The sequence below is a fragment of the Ascaphus truei genome, chromosome 13, assembly GCF_040206685.1.
Source record: "Ascaphus truei isolate aAscTru1 chromosome 13, aAscTru1.hap1, whole genome shotgun sequence".
NCBI lineage: Eukaryota > Metazoa > Chordata > Amphibia > Anura > Ascaphidae > Ascaphus > Ascaphus truei.
The window spans coordinates 43,698,035-43,716,925 of NC_134495.1; the positions used below are offsets into that span (position 1 = coordinate 43,698,035).

Here is an 18,891-nt window from a genome sequence, read left to right on the forward strand (position 1 = left end):
TGAAGGCTTGTGTTCTTTTCCCTCTAACCTCCTGCTCCCCCTATTCTTCATTTGTTCCCATGTTTATCAAGGGTTTGGATACCCCTTTCTGGGGTTGAGCAGAGGAACTAAGATCTACGAATTTCACTTCCTATAAGAGGTTAGCCAAAAAGTAGCTTCGAAAAACGCTTAGGTTAAGTTTCAGAGTTGCTTCTATTGTACCAAAGCTGGACTTAGACATAATTTCACTCACAACATTATGGCTGGTTGGAGACAGTCCGAACCACAAGTACCGGGTCCATGGTTCTGGCCGTATACTGGGGGGACGGGGACGACTCCCATTAACCCCTGACTATACCGGGGATACGCTCATTGGTTCTAATAAGGTATCGTATTGTACCCTCCACCCTGATCTAATATCCTAAAGGTAAGCTCTCCGGATTTTTGCTTGCACCTCATACACACTCACAGCACACTGCACACGCTCACAACACACTGCACACACTCACAACACACACTCACAGCTCGCTCACAGCCCCCCCCCTACCTTCCTACCTTTGGTGTCAGCTGCTCGGGATCAGAATGGGGCTGGTGGGGGGGGGGGGTTAATCGGAGCGTGGCTGGCAGGGGGGATTGGAGCGAGGCTGGCATGGGGGATCGGAGCGGGGCTGGCGGGGCGGATGAGGCTGGCGAGGAGATCGAAGCAGGCGGGTGGATCGGTGTTGAAAAGCTGGGGGAAGTGAGGCTGCTAGGGGAACTGCGAGGGGACGTGTAGGGCTGCTGGGGGACGTGTAGGGCTGCTGGGGGACGTGTAGGGCTGCGAGGGGACGTGTAGGGCTGCTGGGGGACGTGTAGGGCTGCTGGGGGACATGTAGGGCTGCGAGGGGACGTGTAGGGCTGCTGGGGGACGTGTAGGGCTGCTGGGGGACGTGTAGGGCTGCGAGGGGACGTGTAGGGCTGCGAGGGGACGTGTAGGGCTGCGAGGGGACGTGTAGGGCTGCTGGGGGACGTGTAGGGCTGCGAGGGGACGTGTAGGGCTGCGAGGGGACGTGTAGGGCTGCTGGGGGACGTGTAGGGCTGCCGGCCACCTCTTCCCCCCTCCTCTCTCCTCCCCCTCCTCCCAATCGGGCGCGCGGCGGCCTTTTTTATTTTAAATAGTGTGACCCCGGTTATAGCGCAGTTGGATCGGGTGGCCCCCGAGGACCGCGCTATAACAGGGTTGAGCTGTATACTGTTAGTTGCCAGTTTAAATAGATAAACTCCCTCATAGAGGGCTCCCTTAGCCCATCGGGTCTTGCGGGAGCAGGTAGCTGTGCAGGAGCTGAGCCACGCTGTCTTTCCCTAACCGATGATATCACGTTCCTAATAAAATCAATATATGTTTTAATCAAATCATCATCTCACAAGGTGACAGAGTGCTACACAGGGGTCCTTTTCCCTCTGGTTTTCTATACATTTAGCCCCTTTAAGCACCAACACCTACCATATTATTTAAGCTGAAGCAGGGGTATTTGTTCAGTGTGTTCCCATCTAGTTAATGAATTCCCATTTATATTAATTGTATCAGTTTTACACACCCAACATTACTGAGAAACACTGATAATAAAAGCTGATTGTTCTGTGTCAGAGGCTGTGTGAGTGAGGCTGATATACAAGGAAACTAGAGACGGGGGTTTCCTCGTGTAACTGTATCTCTATCACATGCACTGACTGCTGTGGGGGTAACGAGGTCTCACTGCCAGGGAATAGGGGAATAGGGGGGGACACAGTGAGTGGGACCTTCTGGGGAAACAGGTCTAACCTCTGTCCTGTCACCTCTTGCAGTTTTCTTCTTTAATCTCTGATGTGAGTTATTATTACAAGGACTGAAGGCTCTTTATTCCCCTCATCAGAACATGCAAATTCAGCCTGTGCTTCCTGTCTGGGATCTGTCAGGTAGAGAAGCTGGAGCCGCAGGGCTGTGATGTGACAGTAATCTCTGTGACTTGTGTCCTGAGCCCGGACCCAGCGGACAGCAGATAACATGTTTCTCTTCTGCTGTTTTCTGTGTCTCTCCTCACTCTCAGGTGAGTGACAGGGACCAAGGGGGGAAATGACCCGACTTCTTTATTGTGGGAACTGATTTCTAACGTGTGTTACTTTCCCATTCACAGGAGTCATGTCAAATATCCAACTTGTTCAGCCCGGCTCAGACATGAAAAAGCCCGGGGAGAGTGTGAAGTTATCCTGTAAACTTCTGGGTTCCCAATCACTGATTATTTTATGCACTGGGTCCTGCAGGTTCCAGGGAAAGGATTGCAATGGGTGAGCAGAATTGACCCTGAGGATGGTGAGACAATCTACTCCTCGTCATTCCAAGGAAGATTCACAATCACTGCAGATAATTCCATTAGCGCGGCTTATCTACAGATAAACAGTGTGAAGTTGGAAGACACCGCCGTGTATTACTGTGCTAGGGACACAGTGACAATATCTCACAGACCTTTCATACTATGGTAAAACACTCAGCAACAATTACACCCTCTCACCACTAGAGGGCAGCAACACCTTCCTAATTAGGTTTATCTAAATCTCCCAAACTGAGGATAAAACTGCAGCAAATGTATCACAGGAAAGGGAAGCTGCTGAGAGCGATGTGTAAATCAGTGGGACGGGGATGTGTCTTATGGGACATTGCTGAGAGGGAGAGACTGACATGGGACCTGAGGGGAAACACACAGGTTTATCCTACATTTCTCTGCTTAGTGATGGGGAATAATGTTATGTCTTATTTCCCTCAGGACAAGTCATAGTATTCCTCAGATGGTGTTTGTGATGTTTCTGATTTTCCCAATGCGGTCACTTTATATGGGGATAAAATCATCAATAAACAGAAATAAATGAAAGGGACGCTTCATTGTGTAATTGCAATCACAGCTGTAAGTAATTTATACTTCTGTCTGTAATTATAAATCATGGAGAGAGAGTAAAATACATCGAAGTTTATTCAGTTGACTTACTCAATATAATTAGAGTTATTTTTAGACACAACCCAATTATCAAACTTTTGGGTAATGTTGAGTAATCGCCACCAATCCCAAATGCAGTCCATTTATGGCACGTTTGATACAAACAAACCAAATATGTATGTCTGAGGAGGTGATAGAGAAACCTGACATCATAATTACACTTGGTGCTATATTTATGTAACCCCCCTCCTAAGGGGTTACTAGCAGGTTAGTGTTTGCTGGGCCCACCCTGTGTTGTCATAGGGATAATGATGTTACGATGAGTATGTAGGATAGGAGGAAAGTTCTAGAGAGTCAGGTTCCTGGAAGATAAAGGGAGAGGAGTCTCGGGGAGAGTAGATAGGGATATATTCATAACGTAATAAAACAGACCAGGTCCCCCTTTATTTATTATGTTAAGATAGGGAGAGTGCCGTTTAATTAGGATCCAAGAAGATGGCTAGCGGTATCCAACAGGTCCCAGAGAGGGGAAAGTGACACACTACAGAGGGCCCCAGAAAGAGGGTTCCTAGGTGTTGGCGGATCATTTCTAGATGTGCCAAAGTATGAATCTCAGCCTGCATGGAAGTGACAGTTCCCAAAGAGTTCATAGGTATAATCTTCACCTTCATAGGACCAGACAGGATCCCAGTAATGGACCCAGCTTAAACGGGGTCTAACAGGTTACTCTGAAACAAAAGGGTGGTCGGTTCCAATACCAGTAAAGCAACGATGCATATACACCTTCCTCTGAGTGTTATTGTATTTTATTGTATGTCTGTGACGATCCAAGGGATTCCTTCCCCTTCCTTATCTTCTATACTTGTGAAATACCCCCGCTACAGCTTGTGAATGTGAATTGAGGAAGTGGTGCTGCGAGGGGCAAATAGGGTGATGTACTAGAAGGCGGACAGAACTCCTGTAGATAGCACTCTTTTCCGGTGTGAGATGATGATTGATTTAAAATTACTACTGTATCTTTATTAAACAACTTTATTAAAACAATGGGGTTAAAACAATTATTAAATAGTACCAAGTTCTGCCAACTCTTGGAATTAGTAGTTCCAGAGAAGTGTGTGATTAATGTTAATGTCCAGTGTTAGGATATTCACTGGCCCTAGTGTCCCTCATATAGAGTGATATACTATAGATTGGTATGATAGTAGGAACGGTGATTAGGACCATATATGTAGTGCCACAGTAATTTAATACTAATAGGTGCGCTAACACAGTAACCTTTACTTTGCTGCTATCTTTTGCAGTCAGTAGTATAATATTGATTTGTGAATTGCAAATCTAGGTTGTTATGCACCCAATGGTGTCCTCTTACACCAACAGTGGAATTGTTGGTGCATAGGTGCAAGATAGTTGTTTTGTTATGACGTGTGAAACCCTGAAATCTGTAGTAGCAGATCTATAGTTAACACTAGTATTAATAAATTACTGGTGAAAGTAGTGGCACTGCTGAAACTCCTGCATATTCTGATACAGAGTTATCTGCTAAGTGCTGCTCCTTGTAGGGTGAAAATACTGGCCATCTGTATAAGACCTTTCCCTAATGGGTGCAGCACTACTCCATACAGTATGTGGTGATAGACTGGCACTCCAGAGGTTAATGACTGGATGGGGTGCTGTTTGCTAGCTAGATTGTATCCTTTAAGCTCAGTGCTGTAGGAGGATGCTTGCATTAAGTTATCCCTTTTATAGAAATAATAGGCTGCCAGATATAGATTGTGCCGTTCCTAAGATTGGCTCATGAGACCGTCTGGTCTGTGATAAGCCCGTAATTGTGCAGGAGCAGAGCCACGCTGACTTTCCTAAGGTACACTGAGTCAGCGTCTGTGAACATGGGCTCCGCGCGTGCACGTGGTCACATGGTGCCGACGCGCGCGTTTCGCGAATGTGCTTTGTTAAGGCTAGTAATCACACACTTCTCTGGAACTACTAATTCCAAGAGTTGGCAGAACTTGGTACTATTTAATAATTATTTTAACCCCATTGTTTTAATAAAGTTGTTTAATAAAGATAGTAATTTTAAATCAATCATCATCTCACACCGGAAAAGAGTGCTATCTACAGGGGTTCTGTCCGCCTTCTAGGTTCCCTTCCTTATCTTCCCCTGTCCCATCTCCTGATCCGAGCGCCTGGTGACACGGCCTGTGCACACGCCCCCTCCGCTCACGCAGGGCGCACGCACGCGCTCCTCCTCCCAGCTCTGTCCGCCCTCTATGTCCTCCTCCCGGTCCCTGCGGGCCATCTCCCTCTCACAGCCTGTGCGCGCGCACCCTCAACTTACAGAGGGTGCGCACACACGCTCCTTTTCTCTGCCCTGCCACGACCCTGACTCCTCCTCCCAATTCCTACCGGTTACTCCCCTGATTACCACTTCTGTCTCCTCCTGTCTTCTTCCTGACCTATCCCTATCTTCTCCCACTTCTCTCTCTGCTCCTCCCCTCTCTGTCATTGGTGCACCTTCCTTTATAATCCCTGTCTGTCCACTTCTTCCTCGCTCTGCATAGTTCCTGTTTCCCTGTGTGCTGACCTATGCTGTGCTCCCTCTGTTTCCCTGCTGTATCCTGCTCCTGTGCTTCACCTTTGGATTTCCCAGGCTTTGACCCTGCTTACTCTGGACTATTCTGCTCTGTGTATCCCTTTGAACCTTGCTACGCTCTCGACCACACTGCTCTCTGAAACCCTTGGACCTGGCTTTGTACCCCGACGACTCTACCCTCTGGAACCCTTGGACATTGGCACACGGACACGACTATCCCTACGTATACTACTAAAGACGTTGCAAGTATCACTAACTACTCATTAAACAGGCCCAGCAACGCTATACCACACTCCGGGCTTGCTCCCACTGCTGTGGGTGTGTGGTGTAATACCTTTCCCACCTCAGTTCTGGGGTCTTGCCTGGTCTGCGGGCATACAGGCGTGACAATGTCTTTAGCTATATAGCGCCAAAAGTGTACTCAGCGCTTCACAAAGAATACATTACAGGGAATTAAAAAAATATAATAAGTGGAGCAAAATCAGACAATGGGAAAGGAAATCCCTGGCACGAAGAGCTTACAATCTAAGAGGTTTGAGGGGAGATTTACAGAGACAGCAGGTGAGGGAATAAGTGCTGTAGATGGGTGTGCTTGGACCCAGCAGACAGCAGATAACATGTTTCTCTTCTGCTGTTTTCTGTGTCTGTCCTCACTCTCAGGTGAGTGACAGGGACCAAGGGGGGAAATGACCCGACTTCTTTATTGTGGGAACTGATCTCTAACGTGTGTTACTTTCCCATTCACAGGCGTCATGTCAAATATCCAACTTGTTCAGCCCGGCTCAGACATGAAAAAGCCCGGGGAGAGTGTGAAGTTATCCCGTACACTTCTGGGTTCCCAATCACTGATTACTTTATGCATTGGGTCCTGCTGCTTCCTGGGAAAGGATTGCAATGGGCAGAATTAACCCTGTGATTAGGAACACAGAGTCCCCCACATTCCAAGGAAGATGCACAATCACTACAGATAATTCCATTAGCGCGGGTTATCTACAAATAAACAGTCTGAAGACATCACCAAATATTACTGTTATAGAGAGGGATGGGAGAGGGGACCACTGTTTTATATTAGTACAGACAGTCCTCGGTTATCCAACAGAATCCGTTCTGGAAGTAGCGTTGGATAGTGAAACCGTTGTAAAGTGAGTCCCATGTTAATCAGTGGCGGTGAGCGTTGGATAATGCATTCAGGCATCGTAAAACAGTCCTTACGGTTGCATTGTAAAGCGTTGGATATGCCATTCGTCGTAAAGTGAAACATTGGATAACGAGGACAACCTGTACAAGAAACCTATACTTTTATTTAATACAAATGTTTTACCAGGAAGTAACACAAAGAACCACAAAGTACAAGCAAATATTAACCCTTAGCACACTGGTCCTGTGCAGAGGGGAGCAGATCTTGGGGAGCCCCATCAGGCTGTCCGCCTTAGGGACAATGCAGATGTACACTGGGGTGGTTGAGATTCAATGCAGCTGTGAACACAAAGTTCTTTGTGTCCTCTTGGCTCATTAACATTCCAGTGGGTGGGGTTGATGTTCCACAAAGTTCAAGCAAATGTTAACCTTTAGCACGCTGGTCCTGTGCAGAGGGGAGTCCCATCAGGCTTTCCACTTTTGGGGCAACCTAGATGTACACTGGGGTGGTTGTGATGCAATACATTTCCTGATCATAGATTTAGGGGTCTGGGACAAACAATGACATCTGGGGCATTATTTATCTGCCATTATTGGGGACTTCTGATTAATTTCTGTTTCAAAAACTCTGCATTATTTAACCCATCTGGTTACAAAGGGGTTAAAAACATTTCCCAGCGTTGAGAAGTAAAGAGGGATCCGGACGCCCCCATCGGGATTAATGTAGGAGAGAGGTACTTTTATTGCCAACCCTCCACATGATTAAAACACGATCTACTAGGAGCCTCATGCACAGCACGAGCCAAAATGGCGGCCTAAACCACGCCATTGATCGCGATGGCGACTGCACCCCTGAGATCAAGAGACGCTTGGAAGAAATGCGATGGTCAGTATGAACAACATCTGGAAGAGTAAAGACATCAGCCTGGCAACCAAATGCAGATTGGTCAGTGCTATCGTTTTCCCGATAGCAACATATGGCGGTGAAACCTGGACTCTGAGAAAGGCAGACAGGCGAAAGATCGATGCATTTAAAATGTGGTGCTGAAGACGTCTTCTACGCATTCTGTGGACATCCAGAATAACGAACAAAGCAGTTCTGGAACAGATCAAACCGAAAATCTCACTGGAGGCCAAGATCACGAAGCAAGAGCTCTTCTACTTTGGTAATATCATGCAAAGCAAGTTGCTTGAGAAGGATGTCATGCTTGGAATGATCGGTGGCAAAAGAGGAAGAGGCCGCCCAAGAACTCCCTGGCTAGATACCATCAAGAAAGATACTGGACTGGACAAAGCAGAATTGAAAGAAGCCGTGAGAGACTGGAAGACATGGAGAACACTGATCCATAGAGGGGCCGAGAGTCGTACTCGACTGAACGGACAAGGAAGGAAAGAAACCACAAGCTCTTCTCACCCTGGGCTCTAAAAGCGATTAAATAAGCAAACCCAAGAATGTTTGGGGTTTCTCAGAGCTTGTTGGGTGTTTGTGCGTTTATTAACTATGTGCAGCTGATCTCAGCTGTTTTTGGGAGGGAAGTGCCCCCCCCACCCCAAGGTTTAAGCTCGCTCCTCCATGTGACGTGGGGAGGAAGGGGTTAAACTGATTTGCTATGCATTACTGTGTTTGCCCTGTCCCAGCCATTCCCCCCCCCCCATTTGCAGGCCATTTCCTGCCTGCCATGTTAAAAGACAAAATGCATTGCTCGCCATACCCTCTAACCGACATATGATGGCGGTATAGCAGCCGGCATTTCAATGAGAAATACTCATTCTAGAACGAAAGCACACAGAAACCTGATTTTTGGGGTGCAAATACAGTGAACCACTGCATGCACATAGATATAAAAATTACAGTTATAACACAAACGGAACATGTTGTTTTAATAAAGTGTGTATAAACTGCAGATTGTAAATGTAAGGCAGGAGGTATTTTTTGTAAGTCCAAGCAGAAATTACTTGGACATCCAGCTGTGATATGGGTGAATGAGCTGGGGGTATTTTCATGGCTGAACTTCAAAGGGGTCGCTGATTTAGCACCCCTCAGTCTAAAAGGAGAGTCAGGGATGAAAAGACCCAGAGACCCATTATATATACACGGATGGCATTCTGAGGTATACCAGATGACAGGCTATTGACATCTCTGGGTGAAAAATCAGACTCAGTGGTGCCAAGGTATGGGTGTAGCCCAGGTATGCTAAGTGGCATGGGCTTCAACCTGACCCATGTGCCCTGCCCACCGGACAGCCCTTTTGACCGGTCTTATGAACTGTGGGTAATTTGGCAAATCGTGGTTTTTTTTGTTCCCACGAGGGGATTGGATCCACATGTTAACGATAGCTTTGGGCAGTCTATAACCGTGGCTCCCCAGGTATCCCCAGTGTGATTCCTAAATTTTAATCCATGATGTAAAGATGCATGACTTTGTTCCAGCCCAGCGGCAACTGGTTCAGGTGTGAAGGGGTTAATAACAACATAACCACAGGACTTTTAAAACCAAGGCTGCATTTCTGGCGCTTGCAAGCTAAGGACAATTTATTTCGTTCCAAGGCCAATTTATTGTGTTCCCTTATCCCAGTAAGTGTTGTTTTAAGTGTATTCTGCAAATGTTGTGTGTTTGTCTATTAAGGAAATAAATCACAATTTATTTTGCAACTTGTTCTGTTCAATCAAGTACCCAGAAATATAAATGTGTGGATGAAGTTGGTGTCCATCGTGACACTCCCCACTTTCCAAGTTGGCAGGTCAGTTTCATTTTGCTGAGTTATGACAGATCTAATGCAGGTAATTCTTCCTGTAATTATACAGGTAAATAAGAATTTTAACTCAGGGAGTGTTAGGACCTGGTAACGGTCATGCCTTGAAAGTGGCAGCAGGCTTAAGATGCTTTGGCCAAAGGGTTAAACTAAATGACCCTTTTTCAAGAGAATATACAGGTATTGCACTGTGTATTTTTGTCACATTGGAAATAGCTTTGGGCATTTTGTTTGTTTTTTGTTGTACATAAACAGGGTCCCCATGTCAGTTAAGATCTCTTTAGGACTTCCCACCTGGCTAAACAAACTCTTTTGCTATGTTTTTGGCAGAAGTGTTACGTAGGGGAAATGCCTCTGGATAGCAGGTGGCATAATCTAATATTACCAATATATGCTGGTGTACTCTAGCAGATTTTATTAGAGGTCCTACTAGATCCATTGCGATCCAATCAAACAGTACTTCTATCATTGTAAGGGGTACCAATGGGCTACGGTATGCATTCAACGAGGCAGTATTCTGAAATTCTGGGCATGAGAAACAATAATTTGTCATTTACGCTAGAACCCCAGGCCAAAAGAACCTTCACATAACCTTTTCTCTTGTCTTTTACACCCGAGGTGCCCCCCAATGGGTGACTATGTGCTATGTGCAAGGTGTAATACAATATTTCAAACTGTCCGTGGGACTAACAACTGTTTAGTAATAGGAGGAATTCTACTATCGACCCGATATACGAGGTCATTTTCTACCTCTAAATAAAGGTAGGAAAGTGACATCTCTGGTGTATTGGTAGTACTACTCTGGTCCCGTATATTCCCCCTCAACTAAGGTGGGCTCTTCCCACTGGGCCCTCTTAAAACTCTGGGACTGACCTCTAGGTCAGCCAAGGTCTTATCAGTTCTAGGGTGCTAGATGGCCCTTCAGCATCCTGCCTTGGGGTATACCCTACCACGCTAGCCATTGGAAAGAGAATTTGACAGCACTTTTCCTCTTCCCCTTTTGTATTTGCGCCCTCCTCGACCTCCATGTCTGAAAAAGGGAAACATCTTGCTTCTCGTGTTTCGTTTTTATGATCTGCTGGCGAACTCTGGGCCTTCTGATATGTCTCCAGATGTGTCATTGACATGTCAGCTTATTACAGACTAATAATACAAGTCCTTTAGGGCTGGGGGTGAAGGTCACACAGATAAAACACATGGAAGTCCCGTCTTTCAGGGACACACAGGAAACAGAACAGGAAGAAGCTGTGAGCCTGAAATCCCCCAGCAGAGATCTCTGGGGAAGAGGTTATGTGCAGAGCAGGAACTCAGATCCTCTACAGTTATCTGTATCCTGTGAACATTAATACAGCATGTGAGATTTATTGTCGGGAACACAGGAATCAGCAGATCAGTTACTTCTGTTTCTCTGACTAATGACAGCTTCATAATTACAATGCAAACAAAACACAGAACAAAGCTAACATGTTACCTGTGCCTGAGGTCTGACAAACAGTCGTATCACCAATATAAATTAGCTAATAATTTTTAAATCCCCTTAAGATTTTGTTTACCATGGAAATGTTAAAAGTATAAAAAATGATTTAACAAAGACTTCTATTTGTCCGATTTAATTTAGAAAAAGGTTTTAGTTATCTTCATTTAATCAATTAAAAATATCTCTGTCATTTGGTCACTTTCCCCATAGTAAGGAAATAAGCATATGCATTTAACCCAGAAATAAATCTGGTGCTGTTTTATGTCCCAATATTTATCACCGGAAGATATTGTTTGATTGTTGTAATTTTTCCAATCTTCTAATTATGCATTTAATGCAAATCTCAATTAACCTATATTTTTATATATACAGTAAATGTCTATTTTTCCATGTAACCATGTAGAAAGTTACTTAACAATACTCTGTCAAGCAAAATGATACGAAATTGTATGCAACTTTATAAAGACATAGGGAACTGCATGAATATCAGTGTTTAAATGTATTTCCCTGTAATGAGCTTTATGTATGTGTATATGATTAAAGACAGATGTGCACATTGATTTTACATATATATATATATATATATATATATATATATATATATATATATATATATATATATATATATATATATATATATATATATATATATATATATATATATATATATATATATATATATATAGATATACATATATAATTAGGACACTATGCAAATAAAGTAACCACATGTCCTGTGTATAAATGTCTCTGTCCCCGAGTCCCAGATAAAGCAGAGGAAGTGACTCTGTCCCCTGCAGGAGCCGCTCACCCCCTGACACTCCCACACTGCCCCCAAACTCTGCAGATATGGAGACTTTTCTCAGGCTGGGATTATTAGTGTCATGTTTAACAGGTAACATTTCCCAGGAGACATTTCCCACACGATCAGGATAACATGTCATTTACATGATTAATGTCCCTGAGGTCACACGTGTGTAGAAGTATCCTTATGTGTCATGGTGTTTGTCTCTTTCAGGGGTTCTGTCTGATGTCCAACTTGTCCAGTCGGACCCAGTGGTGATAAAGCCCGGAGCCTCTCACACACTGTCCTGTGCAGCCTCCGGATTCACTTTCAGCAGCTATAACATGAACTGGGTTAGACAGAGTCCCGGGGGAGGGTTACAGTGGGTGTCTCTGATTAGCACCGATGGGGGCACCGCATACTATGAGGATTCAGTTAAAGGGCGATTCACAATCTCCAGAGACAATAATAAGAACACGTTATATCTACAAATGAATAACCTGAGAACTGAAGACACCGCCCTGTATTACTGTGCGAGAGACACAGTGACAAGAGACCTCACAGGACTGTGACAAATACCTGTCCTGTCCCTCCTCACTTTGGCAGCAGGGGGCAGCAGCAACACATGAAAAGCCTAAATAAGAAGTGCAGGTTCAGTACACACAAGGCTTCTAGTTTCTCTATCACTGTTATTAAACGGGAATGTAATAAACATTGTTTCCATCAGACACAAACCTGAGAGAATGCTCTGTAATGTGGGGGATGGATTTGGGGGGAACGGAATGACTTGTTCCCTGTAATACTGAACATTGTCCTGTTTCTGTTACAAAAGATCAGACTTTTATTTTTATACAGACAAAAGGTGTTTACTAATCTAAGATTGTTACATATTTGCACCAGAGCCTGTATGATTGTGTGTGTGTGTGTGTGTGTGTGTGTGTGTGTGTGTGTGTGTGTGTGTGTGTGTGTGTGTGTGTGTGTGTGTGTGTGTGTGTGTGTGTGCGCGTTTGTGAGTGTGAGTTTGAATTAGTCCAATTGTGAGTATGATTATGAGTGAGTTTGAATTTGTGTATGAGTGAGTGTGAGTATAGGGCTGGAGTAAAGATTTACCTTTATGGAATAAAATGACACATATTATTGTTTTATCCTTTTCTAGAAAACTCTAAGTTACTGACCCACATAAAACAGATTTGTTGAGACTCACACAGTTCTGTAACCCAGAGAAGTACAGGATCCCTTCTCAGTACATGTCAGATATAGAAAAGCAGTGATACTGTGATCACAGGAGCAGCTAATGGGACATAAAGTAATATCAGGAAATGTAACCTCCCCAATCAGATGTTTTGTACTAATAACTGCACGTTTAATAACAAGAAATCAGACAAAATCTTCTTCTGTATCTTAGTTTTCCTTCCCTTTTGCACCCAACCTTGTGACATGAAAACATGAAATAAATTATTTCTGCAGCAATCGTTTCAATGCGTTTATTTTTACTTCATATTTTGTTTTCTCACATCAGTCTGTCTGTCTGTCTGCAATCCCTAGTAATTTTCTTTTTATCTGTGATTTAAACAAATTGGCTATAACATTATGTGTAATAAATAAGGGAACAAGCTGTGTGTTACATTCTCAGCTCACTCTGCCAGTCAGTATTCACATTTACTTCTGTTATTATTCTATCCCCACCTCCATCCCCATCTCTATCCTCCCCTCTATCCCCCCTCTATCCTTATCTCTATCCTTATCTCTATCCTCATCTCTATCCTCATCTCTATCCTCCCCTCTATCCCCCACCTCTATCCCCACCTCTATCCCCCACCTCTATCCCCCACCTCTATCCTCCCCTCTATCCCCCTCTATCCTCACCTCTATCCCCCACCTCTATCCCGACCTCTATGCGCACCTCTATCCTCACCTCTATCCCCCACCTCTATCCCCACCTCTTTCCCCACCTCTATCCTCCCCTCTATCCCCCCTGTATCCTTATCTCTATCCTCACCTCTATCCTCACCTCTATCCCCCACCTCTATCCCCCACCTCTATCCCCCACCTCTATCCCCCACCTCTATCCCCCACCTCTATCCTCACCTCTATCCCCCACCTCTATCCCCCACCTCTATCCCTCACCACTATCCTCACCTCTATCCCCACCTCTATCCCCACATATATCCTCAATCCGCACCTCTTTCCCCACCTCTATTCCCCCTCTATCCTCACCTCTATCCCCATCTCATCTCTATCCTCATCTCTATCCTCCCCTCTATCCCCCACCTCTATCCTCACCTCTATCCTCACCTCTATCCCCACATATATCCTCAATCCGCACCTCTTTCCCCACCTCTATTCCCCCTCTATCCTCACCTCTATTCCCCCTCTATCCTCACCTCTATCCCCATCTTAGCTCTATCCTCACATCTATAGTTCCCCTGATTGATTGTTCTCAGTCTGACTCACTGAGCCACTCCTTCAGCACTACTCAATACAATGATACAATGATACAAAGCATCACTTATATATCTCCTAACGTTTCACAGGCCACTGAGTCTTAGTAATTCTCTTTACAATCTTTTAAATAGTGCATTAAATATGATTAAAAAATAAATAAAATAAGGCTAAAATGGGGATGAAGTGGTGTCTTAGCTCCCACCAACGTTCTTCTGTTTTTATATGCATATCAACTTACTGTATATAGAAGAGTAAACAATGATTGGCGCCATCAGTAGTATGGGATTATAATTTATATTGCTTTTATAATTTTGCACTTCTTAGTCTGCCGTCATATATTGGAGTTTCCTTTGAGTATTTTGTGTCTTTCTTTCCCAGACAGAAAACATGCAGCTCTCATGAACACGGTGAATAGAACCCTGGTGCCGGAGTTTGTTATTCTGGGGTTTTCCAGCAGCAGGGAGCTTCAGGAGGTCTACTACAGTATGTTGTCTTCTTGGTAATGTATATTCTGACATTAACCCAGCATGCGGTTATCATCGTGGTCATACACTTGGACTAGCGCCTCCATACCCCTATGTACTTCTTCCTCGTCAACCTCTCATTTCGGAGATTGCCTGTCACTGTCACTGTCCCCAAGATGTTGGCCAACTTTCTATCAGAGACAAAGACCCTCTCAATTAACGGATGCTTTGCCCAGTCGCACATTTTCTTCTTTCTAGGTACCACTGAATGTTTCCTGGTAACTGCAATGGCATATGATCGCTACCTAGCGATCTGTAATCCTCTACATTATAATGGACTTATGGACAGATGGGCTTGTATTTGACAGGAATCCACTCCTGGGTTTGGCTGGAGCCCATCCATCCGGAGCTTTGCAGGTTCCAGACAAACTATTCCCTGCTTCTGCAATCACCTGCCTCCTGCTGCCTCCTGTGCAGCTCTGGCCTGATTGGCCTCCTGTGCTATTTAGTTCCTGCCCCGCCCCCAGGAAGTTGCTGGACATAGACTTTGCAATCCATCTTGCAAGTAACTGTGCTTGTCACAGACTCTCTGTTTGGCCTGCTAGGCCTCCTTGTGCCTTGTATCCTGCTCCCAGTCCTCTGCTCCCCAAGGCCTCCTTGCATAGCAGCCCCGGCGCTGCTTCCTTTGTTCCCATGCAGACCGCCACCGTGCTGTAGCGGCTACGCTGGTTTCCCCAGTGTTTCCTGTGGCGTGTCTGCACCCCTGGTTCCTGTGACCTTCCTGTCTGCAGTTCCTGTTCCCAGTGGTCTCCACCACTCTCGGCTGTACCCGGCTAGGGGGTGCCATTTTGTGCTGAAGCACTGGATTCCCAGTTCCTGTTCCTATCTCTGAAACCCTGCTGTCTTCGCTGAAGTAGCATTGTTGGATTCCCTGATGACGACCTCGGCTCGTATCCTCGACCACCGCTCCTGTGCCGCCTGAATTGACCCCGGCCTGGATAACGTTAACTCTGTTCTCTCCAATCCTGAACCTGGCCTGTTTGACGATGATTTCCGCACTCCGGACCAGTCTGTGTGGTCTAAGGTCGGTGCTTGTACATCCCCACCTCAGCCCCGCGGTCCGGTACCAGTTTTTGGCAAGCACGTACGTTACAGTAAAACAAAACAGATTAAGTGCGCAAATTACTATTTCTATTGTTATACCCTTCACCACCTTTGTGTTAAATATAAAAATGTACAACCTCTAAATCGATTAACAGTGGTCTGCAGCTATATTGATAGGGATGTGGATGTGGATCTAGATCTAAAAGCTTCTGAAGCAGAAGGGGTAACAACCACAACCTTCTTCACAAAGGTGGATACGAATAATCTCTTACTGGCCTCCAGTAATCATAAAAAAATCATGGATTAGTAACATACCTGGAGGCCAGTTTATGAGAATTAAGAGAAATTGCAGCAATGAAGCCGACTTTGAACATCAAGCCCAATTTCTGTTTTTAAGATTTTTGGAAAGGGGATACAACTATAAACAACTTATGTTGGAATTAGAAAAAGTTAGAAAAATGGATCGGAATAAAATGTTAACATCAAAAAAGAAAAGTCCATCAAATGTCAATGAAGACCGAATAGTAGTTCCATTCGTCACTAATTATAATTCTATGCATAGACAAATAGAAGGAGTTATAAAAAAGCATTGGGGTATTATATCAACAGATCCCATCCTAAGTGGACATATCAGCACATCTCCCAAATTTATATACAGGAAGGCACGTAGCTTAAAGGATATATTAGTCCCGAGTGACATTGGGAAATCTGTGGATGATAAATCTGTCCAATCCTGGATGAGCAATAAAATAATAGGGAATTTCCCGTGTGGGAGATGTTGCATATGCAAACTCCTTCATTCTGAACGTAAAACATTCAGATCAAATATAGATCAAAAAGTGTATAATATTACAGAATTTATTAATTGTAATACAAGATTCATAGTGTACTTATTGGAATGCCCATGCGGCCTGCAATATGTAGGCCGCACAAAGCGTAGTCTAAAAACTCGTATTCAAGAACATGTGAGAAATATAAAGCATGACCTACAGACTCACAGTGTAAGTCGTCATTACTCTACCCATCACAACAAAGACCCCTCATCCCTAACTTTTAAAGGGATTAAAACCATCCCTCAGAATAGACGTGGAGGAGACAGAATAAAAGATATATCGGTCCAAGAAACATACTGGATCCACAAACTTAAGTCTTTAGGTCCAAAAGGTCTAAATGAGAACATAGACCTGTGGTGTCTATACTAATAAATATGTCTCATTAGGTACTCTATAGGTATTGTCTTCTATAAGCTATGTGTTTAGTCCTATGTAAAGACCTGGAAAACATCCGTGATACCCATTCATATTAATTATAATTTTCTATATATATGTGTTATTAACCATTTGTTTGTTTTATTTCAGAGCCATTGAAAGTCCCTAATCATTGGCAATTTTACTAATGTGATTTTAAGTTAATTGTGTTATGTGCATAATAAAAATGTGTTGTGTTTAAAATGTAGTTCTATTCCTAGACGAGTGCTGATGAGGTTAATCCACACAAGCACACAAAGAAGTAATTACTTCATTATACCCACACCTGTGGGGTGCTGCATAGTGCTGAACCGATTGGTTCATATACCTCTGAGTTTGACCTATCAGCGGTGGTTCAAGGGTATATATATGCTCTTAATCTAGACAAATTTATCCCTGAAGAAGAAGCTCACGCTTCGAAACGCGTTGGATAAAGATTTTTAATATTCCTAGAATTGTCTTTCAATAATCTGCGTGGTTCATCCACATTGGACTTATTGCATATATCAGCTGCACTCGGCATGCTGGAGTGACGACAAAATCACGCTTTACGCTAAGCCTCCGTTTACGGCCGGTCGCAAAACCCTACGGGACACCTGACTAACCAACTCAGTGATCTGAGGTGCTTGAAGCAGTTGCAGGCGGCGGCAGGTCTGAGGAGTGAGCGGTATCGACGGCAGTAATCGGCAAAGGACATCGAGCCGTATACAGTACTGGAGTGCAGGCTCCACACCATTATCGTGGCAGCCTGTCTTGGAGGCTGTGAAGGGGGACTCCCGAGGTCTGGCGGTGGCTGTGCGACGACTGGTAACTCATGTATTGTACATGAAATGCTGTATACCAACTAATCTGATGTACGCAGATATAATACCCTAATAATATACACTTATATATTTTTACAAACTTCACTATGTGCGTTTGCGCTGTTGTCTTTTTTGTGTTTCACGTACGTTACAGTATTAAATTTGCGGGGAGCTGCTGGCTGGGTGGTTCTCTGGCACCAATTTTGCCATCCACATTAATATTTCGCTTTCCTTTCTGCGGCTCTAATGTCATCGACCATTTCTTCTGTGACTCTCCCCCACTGCTGAAACTCTCATGCCAAAGCATCGACACTATTGAGGTGATTGTCTTTATATTAGGCTCCTTAATTCTCCTAACTTCATTCTTGCTGACCATGGTCTCTTACATCAATATCATCTCTACTGTACTGAAGATCCCTACGGCCAATGGACGTCAGAAGGCGTTTTCCACCTGTGCTTCCCACCTCACCATAGTCATTATATTCTATGGCACCACCATGTTCACATATGTCAGACCCAGGACCCTGAATGCTTTTGATACCAACAAGGTCTTGTCCGTCATGTACTCTGTAGTCACCCCAATGATCAATCCCATTATCTACAGTTTAGGAAACAATGATATCAGACAAGCAGTGAAGAAAGTTGTGGGTAGAAAATAAATTAGTAACTAATTGCACGTAAATCCTGCTTTACAACAACGATCAAAAACGTCAATTATTTGTTTAGTAAGCCGTAAGTTTGTGTGTTAACAAAGTAAAATGTACAAGCCTGTGTGCATAACTGTTGGACATCCACCACTTCTATTTGGTAGCTTAGACAATCTGGAAGTGGTGCAAAGCTTCTAGTTGGTATATTTCGAAGATGCAAAATCCATTACTATTAACTGCCAATGAATCCCAGTTTATTGGGAGGCCAGAGAGCGGGCTGTGACCTTGGAGTCGTATCTCATCTACTGTACATAGGAACTGACAACAGGTGAGTCTTAAATCTATTGGGGGGATTCTCCTTCCTGACATCAGTCATCCCAATCTACCGTTAAACAGTTAAAGTGCATTGCCAGAAGCTGAACTATTTTTATATTTTACTTCTTCGCAACCATAATTTACTCCTGAAGAGAGAATACATAGAGTCAAACACTCGGCTACCATGTTCCAATAAAC

General features: G+C 44.2%; 1 pseudogene; it reads left to right on the forward strand.

The window, feature by feature from the left end:
* The first annotated feature begins 7,491 nt into the window (after nt 1-7,491).
* Nucleotides 7,492-18,656, forward strand: LOC142464647 (olfactory receptor 6N1-like; annotated as a pseudogene).
* Nucleotides 18,657-18,891: the final 235 nt, after the last annotated feature.